Source organism: Panicum virgatum, chromosome 8K, assembly GCF_016808335.1.
Source record: "Panicum virgatum strain AP13 chromosome 8K, P.virgatum_v5, whole genome shotgun sequence".
Classification (NCBI taxonomy): Eukaryota; Viridiplantae; Streptophyta; class Magnoliopsida; order Poales; family Poaceae; genus Panicum; species Panicum virgatum.
Window position 1 is genome coordinate 33891093 of NC_053143.1, and position 10709 is coordinate 33901801.

Genomic DNA, 10709 nt, shown 5'->3' on the forward strand with positions numbered 1-10709 from the left:
TCGTGTGTTTTTCCTTCCTTAGGGAAAATTCTTTGAGAAACCTCCTTGCTAGTTCGATCGTGTGTTGGCCTGGATTGTGCGCCAACATATTTTGGCAACTCCGCTGGGGACAGAGAGATCTTGGTTATAAAACCGATCTAATCTACCCTAAAGAAGATGGGTTCAACTACTGAACTAGACGAGGATAACATCATTGAAGCGAAGGTTCAAGATCTTCCCGAGGACATCCGCCAGATGCTGGAGGAGCGTAAGAAGAAGTGTGATGAAGAGGATCCAAAAGCGGCGCTTGCAATCATTAAAGTTGATCGACGTGGCAAAGTCACTAAGGTCACGGACATTGTCTTTCCCTCTGCCTCCACGGATGCACCTAAGGTAACACCCCCTGTAAGTGTTACTATGGAGCAAGTTGAGAATTTGTTCGTTGAGCGAGGTGTACGATTAGTTAATCCGATTAGTGTTAGATAGCTGATAGCAGCCGGTAAACAACCAGAAATAACTAATGATACATCGCTTGTTTCTACTGTTTCTACTGAAATTCCAGTCTCTCGACCATCGGCAACATTACCTGTGAGCCAACCACAATATGGAATGCCGATGCATTATTTCAGTGGTCAGACACTAACACCAACTAGCATGTTGGTGGCTCAGCAAACATATTCTGATCCAATCACGAGCATCCATAGTTCGGCTAACTTTCGCCGAACAAATCTATTGCAATATCTATGGCACCAACAAACACATCTATTGCAACTAATCTTTCTTCCATTGCAACTACGATTTTTTTTTGCAATAGCATCTTCTCTAGTGCAACGATTCTGGTCTTCGATGCTATATCTACATCATGTTCCAACGATTCGTGTTAGCGTCATCATACCTTAGAGCAATTTGCAACATTTTCGATCCACGTTGCAATATCAAAGATCTCATTCACAACAATTGCATTTTCATTGCTATATGTAAGACCCTTTTGCAACACACGATACCACTAATAGCAATGTGTCATAGTCCTTGTAACATGGGAAACTATTGCAACCATTAGAAAAAAACATGGCAATATCATCGCCGCAATTACAACAAAACTATATGCATTGTGATATACCCTTACGTATGGCAACCAACGGCATTAAAATAGTAACGCTTCACAAATGGTGGCAACATACCCCCTTATCGCAACCAATATCGACTATTGTTGCATTAACCCCTGTGTATAGCAACGAAAATCCCATGTTGCCAAAAAAAATCTGTGGCACAAGGTCCAAAACCTTGTAGTGTACCAAGTGATGACCTGTGAGTACATTAGTAATTGAGGCTTATAATTAGTTTCCATTTGTGAATAGATAAAAGTAACCACTATTTCTATACAGGCAATTTACTTATCTCAACTACAAGCCTATACATACACTACTCAGATAGGGGCCATTCTCAAGAGAGAATATCCAGGTTTGGTTGAAGATAAGGATGAAGATGGTATTGTCATAGAATTCTCGTCGAGCTTTGGATTGGACTAATTATTTTTTGAGTACCTCCAATGAGTTAGGAGTGACAAGTGGAGAGATCGTGTGATTTCTGAATTTTGGTTAAGCAACTTATACTTTGCAAGTCAATTTTACTGCTAATTCTGCACCTTTGCTACCAAAATTTAGTGAACTCTCTCTGCTGTTTTGGTACACATGCAGCGCTTGTTTGAGGTTGGAGAAGATAAACAACAAGAGGCGGACCGTGTTATGGAAACCTATTTGAAGAAAAGGGTGAGAGACGTGATGTATCAGCACGTGTGGACTCTGTAAAGGTGTATCATGGAAAACGAGATCAGATACTTGATGATACACTAGCCCACCCAATAAAGCTTGAGTATGAACAATACTTGGATGGCTGGCTCAAGTTGTGCAATGATGAGGTATGGCCTAAACTCTGCCATTATTGGTGCTCAGAAGAATTCAAAAAAAGAAAGAGAGGACAGGACTGCCGCTTGAGCTGTGAAGATGATGCTCAAAACCATGGAGGTTTGAGACCATTCACTGAGACACAACAAGTTTGGTATGTTCTGTAATGTCAATTTTGCATGCACAACTAAATAGGACTATTGCTTTGTTCCTATCTCAGTCTACTATTTATTTTCTTTGCATTCTACTATTTATTGTCTTTGTAGGAAGCTAGGTTTGGACTAGAGAAGGCTACTCCTCTTATTGTATATATTGTGATGCAATCTGGCATAAAGGGTGTTGATAGCAATGGTAGTAGTGGTCCAATTAGGAGCCGCAAAGCACAAAAACGTGTGGTATGTATGTTAAGTTGTACATTTTTCACTGATTCAACTACTTTTTGCCCAGATTGAAAAATGCTAGTGACTCTACTTTATGTATTCTATTTCTTCCTATTTTTGTAGGATGACTACATTGCAGGTGTTAGGAGGATTGCATGGACAGAAGACGAGGATGAAGATTGTGAGGGCATTGAAGTAAAAGATGAAGAGGAAGGGGAATAGCAGCAGCAACGGCAGGAGCTGGAGCAGGAACAACAATTGAATGGGAAGGTATTGTATGACATGTATGGTGGCACACCACATGTTCATTTTCCCATAGGAAATGGTGCTGTTAGGGCGGTTGATGTTAGAGCTGCTATGAAGAAAAATAGGGCACAACCATCAAACTCAGTATCTATATGCAAAAGCATGGCCCGAGAAATGGCACGCCTACGCCATGCAAATGAAAGGCTAGAAAGAGAGAATTGAGCAAAGGATGCTTCATTGGAGCAAAGCAAAGTAGCTACAGACCTAATATTGGTACATATAAGTAATTCCATATTATCATTTTCTACAACTGATTTTTTTCTTGCTCTAAATTATATATATGGTTTCACTATACTTTATCAAGATTTAGGAAAGGAAATACTAGATGAAGCGCAACAACGTCTGTCAGCTGTCTAAGCAATTGTGAGTGTATATGCCTCATGTTGATTCTTGCATAGCATCTGGACTTAACTTGCATTATTTCTGATATCATGGTATGGTAGATAGATCTCATGGCTTTAATCATAGTTGCATCTATGTTTTGAAGTCAAGTATTGGTCAAATATATATATTTCTGTTATCTTTTCACATAGCATATTCAAACAAGTATTGCAGTACATTTTATTTGCCTAAGACAACCATATAGTACCTTGCCTAAGAGCACCAGCTTATCTAAGTTTGATTCCAATTCAGGCGACTGGTTCATCTCATGTTAGCTCGAAGTCCACGCTAATAACAAGGATGTTAATGCCAACAACTGGGAGGGCCTCGGCGGCACAAACAATGCATTGTGTGATGATGCATCTTGATCATAGTGGACCAATGCATTGTGTGGAGGGGCTGCTTCATGCTTGATCATTTAGGAAATAAGAATGACAGCTCCCAGTTCATATTTTGTAGTGTTGTGCCTATATATATGCATGCACGCACTTTGAAAGCTGGTAGTATAGCTCTAGATACTACCATGACATAAGTTTAGTGGGCAACTTATTTTGCTAACATGTACTGATCAATGCCCACATTTGGACATGATGTTATAATATCTATGTAATGGTGGATGTGGACTTTATATGTGTTACGAATTACGATTCTGATTTCTTGATGAACAATGTTCTCGTTTGCTGATGGTTGAAGCTGGTTATATGCTGGTGCATTATATAAATTGGCATGATATTTATTTCTCTGTTGGCTAAATGGTGGTAGAAAATGAAATAAACAGTTGACATGCAAATGCATTACCCTGTCGGTTTTGCAAAATAAAACTGTCGACAAAAGAAACGATAGGGAAAAGGTACTTTTCTTGGCGGTAAACTGTTGACAGGGAAAACATTTTTCCTGTCGGTACAAACTAATTTCCCCATGCATCCCGATCGACAGGGGAAAAGGGTCAGGCCTGGTGACTGAAACAATCCCTGACGGCCTATCATCGACAGGGATATTTTAGTTACTGACAGGAAAAAAATGACAGACAAATTGGTATTCCCCTGTCTTATTAGCCGGTAATTCCCCCGATCAGTGGACAGTCGGGGAAATTGTTTTTCCATTATCCTGTCAGTGTTTTCAATTTCCCTGTTGGTGTGGTAACCCTCAGGGAAATTCAATTTTCCAGTAGTGTGGCTGCAACATGGCAAAAATCATATATCAAATCAACTCAAGCGTGTAAAATGCACAGTACTGATAGTTTGAGAACCAAAAATAGACTTTTACCCTTTTTTTTTACAAAATTCACTCTTCATTGTTTTTTAGCGTAAAAGAACTCTTTTTGGAATCTGACAAAATGATGTTTGTTTTTGCTTGACTACAGGCTGCTCCCAATGCAGTGTCATGGCAATGTTATGGTAATGAAATATGAATTCTTAGATGTTCTTATTGGACAGTCATGTCTTTGTCCAGCTAACTGTCCATAATATTTACTTTCATTTGGATATATGTTGTAGATCAAAATTCAGCAGGGGTATCAGGTATGAACAATGTATGCAAAGATTCTTCCTAGGATAGGGTCACATTATGCTGGAGTTAACTATAAAGAATTAGGTATTCAATATTGCATTGCCCGCCCTTTTGAGAAAGCTGATGAACCAAGGAGCATATACAACCGATTGATCCGATGTAAGCACCCCAATATTTTGCACCCTCTTGGTCTGTGGATATGTGATACAAAAGTGAAATCGGGTAGGAAAGAAAAGGTTGAGGGGCAAATCGTTGATGAGAACTAGAAGGCTGAGACTGCTAAGGAGTGTCATTCAAAGAGTGATGGAGATACAAAGAAGGTTATTGAAGCCTTCATTACCTTTCATCTCATTGATGGTTTCCTGATTGATGTGCCATGAGAAGATATATTTTTGGTGGAGAAGGATGGCAACCAATCTACTGCTTATGGTCTCACATGTGAAGGCTCCAAAATATTTTGGTAAGAAACTATTATCATGAGTACATGTTACATAGTAAACTGATCATCCCTTGTTTGATTCATATTCTTTTCACACCGTCGATGTCCCCGCTAATATGCACATCCAGTCGATTTCACAGTGATGTTTTGGGTGTTGTCAGGCATATAAATGGGTTGTATGGGCAGGTTGCTAGTACACCTAGTGTAGAATCTACTTCTACCCCAAAAGAATCTTTCTCTCTATGCTCAGTTAGATTTAACCTTGAAAGAATTGTCTATAATCAACTGGCAGATCAAGAGTGGGAAAAATAAAAAAGAGATATCTCCCTCAGATACAAATTCGGATGAAATAATAAATATGTAATCTTTTACGTAATTGTGGAAAACTATGTCAAATTTCATAGAATACACTTTTATAATTCATATTTAACACAAAATCAATACAATCTATTTACTCCAACAATTGTTCTTGTATTTGGCTTTTAGGCGTTTTCATTCATCAATCTAGATACATGAAGAAGTACAACATGATTATGTTAGAAATATTTTTATTTTATTTACTCTAATTGTTTATCAAAATAGGATTGTGTCATAAATATAGCTGTATAAATTCGCAAATATTTAGTTTAGTTAGAAAACTAGTGTAACATATATTGGTAATCTATCTGTTTATACCAGTATTAAAAATAGCGGGCTAAGGTATTTAATGGTCGGTGTTTGTAGAGGGTAAGAAAAGCTATAGCGGGCTAGCCTAGCTAATCTATTTAATGGTTATGTGAATACTATGTGTTGAGAAATTAACGCCCCTAACCTTGGCACCAACTTCCGAGAAGTGATACCAAAGTCAGTACCACTTCTTGCATAGACCCTATACCCACACTACACAAGAAAATCTTCACCTAGACACTAATATGAGAGCCCAACTCTATATGCGAACTCAACTCTTTATTGACTATAACTTAGTACAACACAAGACTCTTGCACTCTTTATGTGGCTACCCTACCATGACACTAATACACTATATGAAAATCTTGCTATCTCCTACTTGAGATCTCTTATGCCATGGTATGGCAAGAAGGAAGGGGAGCACCAGTATTCATAGGACTCCATGGATCATATGATTTTGTCATGTGTCCATATTCTTCACACCTCTTTTACAAAATATCTAACTTTAGAATTTTCCTTATGCTTATCTAACCATACAAATATCTAATTTTTAGAGTATTCCATATTTCACCATGAAGCATGGTAACCATAGTTCTAGAAGCTTCTCACAATTGCATTTCTAGTTCAACCTCATGCATAAATCTATGAGTAATTTTGAATATAAACATTAAATCAAGAAAAATTCATGTACTAAAGTACATCCTGGGCTTCATTTCCTTGTTACATCATTGACGAAATACTAAGTTTTATAAACGATTTCAATATTAAACTAACAATAAATAAAGACTAATTATGTGGCTTAGCCGGCTAAATAACCCTTAATTTAGTAGCTATAGCAGGATATAGCTGCTTGTTAGCGTATTTAGCCTTTTAGAGCTAAAAGATGGATATTCTAGGCTATAGTAAGCTATAGCGGTGGTTATAGCTGGCTATTTAGAACATTGGTTTATACTACCAAGACTTCCCAGTACAAATCTTTTTTTGGGAAATAAATGTCCATTACTAGACAACATGAGTCTATGGGTACATGCCAAATAATTCTTTTATTTATTTGTAACATATCTCATATCAAAATTTCAACAGAGTCAACAGCCATCGAGATATGGTTAGCTAACTGGGCCGCCATTGCTACATTCTTAAGAACCCTTTGGATGAGCTTTGATGTTCAACCAAATGTGGAATTAAAATAGTTAGCCCTCATGTTGATTAGGAAATTGTCTAAGGGTGATGAAGCAATGAGGTTAGCTGACCGATCCTCTTATCATTAATCCTAAATATATGTTTTTTAATAAAAAGTCATACACATGCATGCATTTAATTCAAAAAGGTGAATGTAGCAGTTTGTTTAATTTGTTACTCTTATATTTGGTTGTACAATTTCTGTAGGTACAATAATTTGCTTTGGGAGCCTGCAGGACTATTGCTAGTGTAAGATTCATTTCATTAGGGAAGTGTTTTAGTGCTTTGATGACAAAAAGGCAAGAGAGGACTTACTGAAGTCGAAGACAAGTCTTGGTCTTCAAAATTTCATTGGAAGCTTAGGATTTTCTATTGCAGATAACAACCTTTATGATTCCATACAGTTCTTAAGGAAAAAGGTTGTGGCACACCAAGACTATTCTTACGAGTCATACAAAAAAGGGATAGCCATTTTTAACTCTAGAGCTTAACCCACCTAATCACACCATATGGCGTGAGTTTTTTTTTTCATATTCTTGTGGGAAAATTCAGTGCTATGTGTAGTATGAGGTGTTTTGCTTGCTGTTTTGGGACTACAAGAGCTGAGAGGACAGACTAGTGTCTTTGAAGCATAAACTTTCTTCTTTAGGTTGCATATAAGTACATATATATAGTGGAGGCCTAACACTACTGCTGCTATCTAGCACCTTGAAAAATCAGCTTGACTACTGCTACTTGCAGGGAGCTCTTCAAACCTTTAAAGATGAATATCACTTATTATGGCAATTCTCTGGCGCCAAAGGGCTTACTGCCCTGAGCCATGGGAGTGCTATAGTTGCTAATTAGAAGAGGTCTAGTGTTTGTCAGGTCCCTTTTTACCATTTGTTTGTAATAGTGTGGTTCTTGTTTCAGTTACATCACTTACTGTAGTCCGAGGTAACGTGATGGGGTTGTATTTGGAATTGTTTCCTCTCTTAATACAAAGATGCACATCTCTCTTGTGTATTCGAGAAAACAAAACTACTGCTACTTGCTGTCCAAGGCAGCTGCTAGACTTACTTGCTGGCTAAGGACATTGTTGACCAAGGACTAACCTTGTTGACTAAGGACTTACCTTGCTGACCAAGGGATTGGGAAAACAGGAAGCTAACTTACAGTAATAGGACAAGACTAATCTATAACTCTTATAAAGATGATCCCCACTCATGATCATTGACTGCTATTTCTCTGAAACCACATTGAGCCATGTCACCTTTTTTTTTGAACGAACGACACTCGACGAGTGCGTTTCTATTAATATAGCAGAAAATACAAGACTACGGCCCTGGGAGGCCATAGGCAGGGAAACAGAAAAGAAAAGAAAAGAAAAAACAACTATACTCACCCGGTTGGATTGGGACATCAACGCGGGGTACCACTCATATCCACCCATCGGCGTCAGCCCCACACATGAAGACGACAGCGGAGAGAAATGAACTGCATCTCCGACCCACGTACCGCACCCTTGCAGTCATCGAGACTCTGACGTGATCTGGCGCTGGTGAAGGAACAATGGAGGCAGACGCCTTCATTGGGCGTTGCAACAAAGCAGGACCTATCCAACGGGATGAGAAATACCGAGTCCGATCAAACCAAACGCGCGGGGGCCTCGCCGCATCCGCCGTTGGACGCCTCCTCTCTCGTGCGCGGGGGCCTCGCCAATCCCGCCACAACTCCATGCTCGAACTCATTCCTTAAGTTGCCGTCGAGATAGCGAGCATAGCCGCCCCGCCTCCAATGGTCACCTTTTTTGTTTCAGCCGTTCGATCTTAGGTACAAACTACATCCTAGACATCCTTTCTAGAATACCAATGGTCTTGCACTTCATCTCCCCACTCAAGTCATTGTTGCGAGCACCCATGAAACCGCATTGAGCCACGTCACCTTTTTTGTTTCAGCCATTTGATCATAAGTACAAACTACATCATAGACATCCGTTCTAGAATACCAATGGTCAGGCACTTCATCTCCCCACTCAAGTATTGTTGCGAGCACCCAAGAAAATGGCAGCATGCAACACCCACCTTGGCCTCCAGATCAGAGCTGAAGGTAAATTATCTGTTAGCTGTATGTGTTATTACCCTACAAATAAAGTGGGTTCCTCAAGGGTGATGGTCTTATATGCAGAGTTGGTTGTGTGATCCTTTTATGGAACAGCTCTATCTTATAAAGAATTAATATTTATTTTGCAGGAAATTAAATGATGGAAATGCAAAGCGGCAGGACGGATCGCAAAGGCTGTGACAAATGCTCATTCGAGCTGTCGTTTCCTACGTCACCATTTTACATATGCTTCTGTTCCTTTGTTTTAGGGAGATCACGAGATGTATGTTCATGACGACCTGGCCTAAGCAGTCAGTAAAAGATGGACTAAATCAGAAACTTCTTTATAGTTTCCTCCTTCACTCAACATTCTTTGCCAATAATTATTCAGATGATAATACTACATGCAAATACGAAGTTTCTTAGCAAATTGAGAGAGCGTTTGGATGTAGTATAGTTTACGGTCCATTATTACATATATCTACTTTTCTATACTCTTTCATGTCATTGATCATGGTGGCACCTATTGCCAAGTGATCTATTCAGCTCTGTCTGTTGATTAAATTCTCCTTATGCAGTTCTCCAAAGTTAAGGCATCCTCACTAATATGTGGAAAGTGATCATCAATCAGATTTGAGAGAATTGCCTATTTGGCACTGGAAAAAATGAGGTTTGCTCATTTAACACTGAAAACTCAGATGTTACCTATATGTCCATAAATTCAGTTTTGTTTGCCAGAATGATACTCCCGTCACCTTCTGTTAGCTACCTCCGTTAGATATGGCGGGGCCCACCCGTCAGCTACACGAGCCAGCTTGCCGCCGGACATCCCGAACCCACGAACCATGCCCGCGTTCGCTAATCACGCGAGACATCCCGAACCCACGACCCGACCGCGCTGTGCCGCCCATCGCTGCGTCCACAGCCCGCTGCAGCCTTGCTCGCCGGCTTTTCCGCCTCGTCGCTCGCACCCTCAGCGCTGCCGTCGTCTCAGCTCGCAAGTGGTCGCACGGCCACATCACCTCCATTCAATACGGCCGGTCGAACTCGCCTGCGCCGCCTATGAAAGGCACCCCAGGCCGCTCTCCATCGTCGTCCCGAGCTCGCCGAGCCGCCCAGCTTCGCCGCTCATCCTTCCTCCGCTCCAATTTCGCCCTTCTCTGTTCTTCACCGAGAACAGAGCCACCCCGTCGATCTCCTCCATCGAGCCGTCTTGGTCCAATTGCTTTCAAGGTGAGCATCTCCTGACCCTCCTCTACACGCCCAAGCCACGCCCTTCTCTTTCCCCGCTGGAGTAGAGCTCCTCACGAGCTCCCTGGACAGCAACCATGGCCGCCCGGAGCCGACCATCTTCCAGCCCCTCTCCCATGCCCGGAGTGGCCGGAACGGAACTCCCTCATCTTTCTCTCTCTCCCCGTGCCCTCGGCTCCGAAAACAGTGGACTGTAACTCGATTCCGGCGAAGCTCCGGCGAGCTGCACCCTGAGTGCGCTGGTGGCGGCGCCGCCTGAGGACGTCGTCGTCCTCTGCCTCTACCCCTGTCCCGTGAGCAGCTAAAAGCCTATGGGCCTTATAGTCCTGGACAAGCCCACCAGCCCAGCCCGCAAAATGCCTCTGCTGATGTTGGACTGCTGCTGACAGCTGATGGGTGGGTTTTCTCAAAAAAAAAAGATGATGGGTGGGCCCCGCCATATCTAATGGAGGTAGCTAACAGAAGTGACGGCAGTGTCATTTTGGCAAACAAAACTGAAGTTGTGGACATATAGGTAACATCTGAGTTTTCAATGTCAAATGGGCAAACCTCATTTTTTCCAGTGTCAAATAGGCAATTCTCTCATCAGATTTTTGCTCGAGATCTCCCAGGTAAGCACTAAGCACTCCATG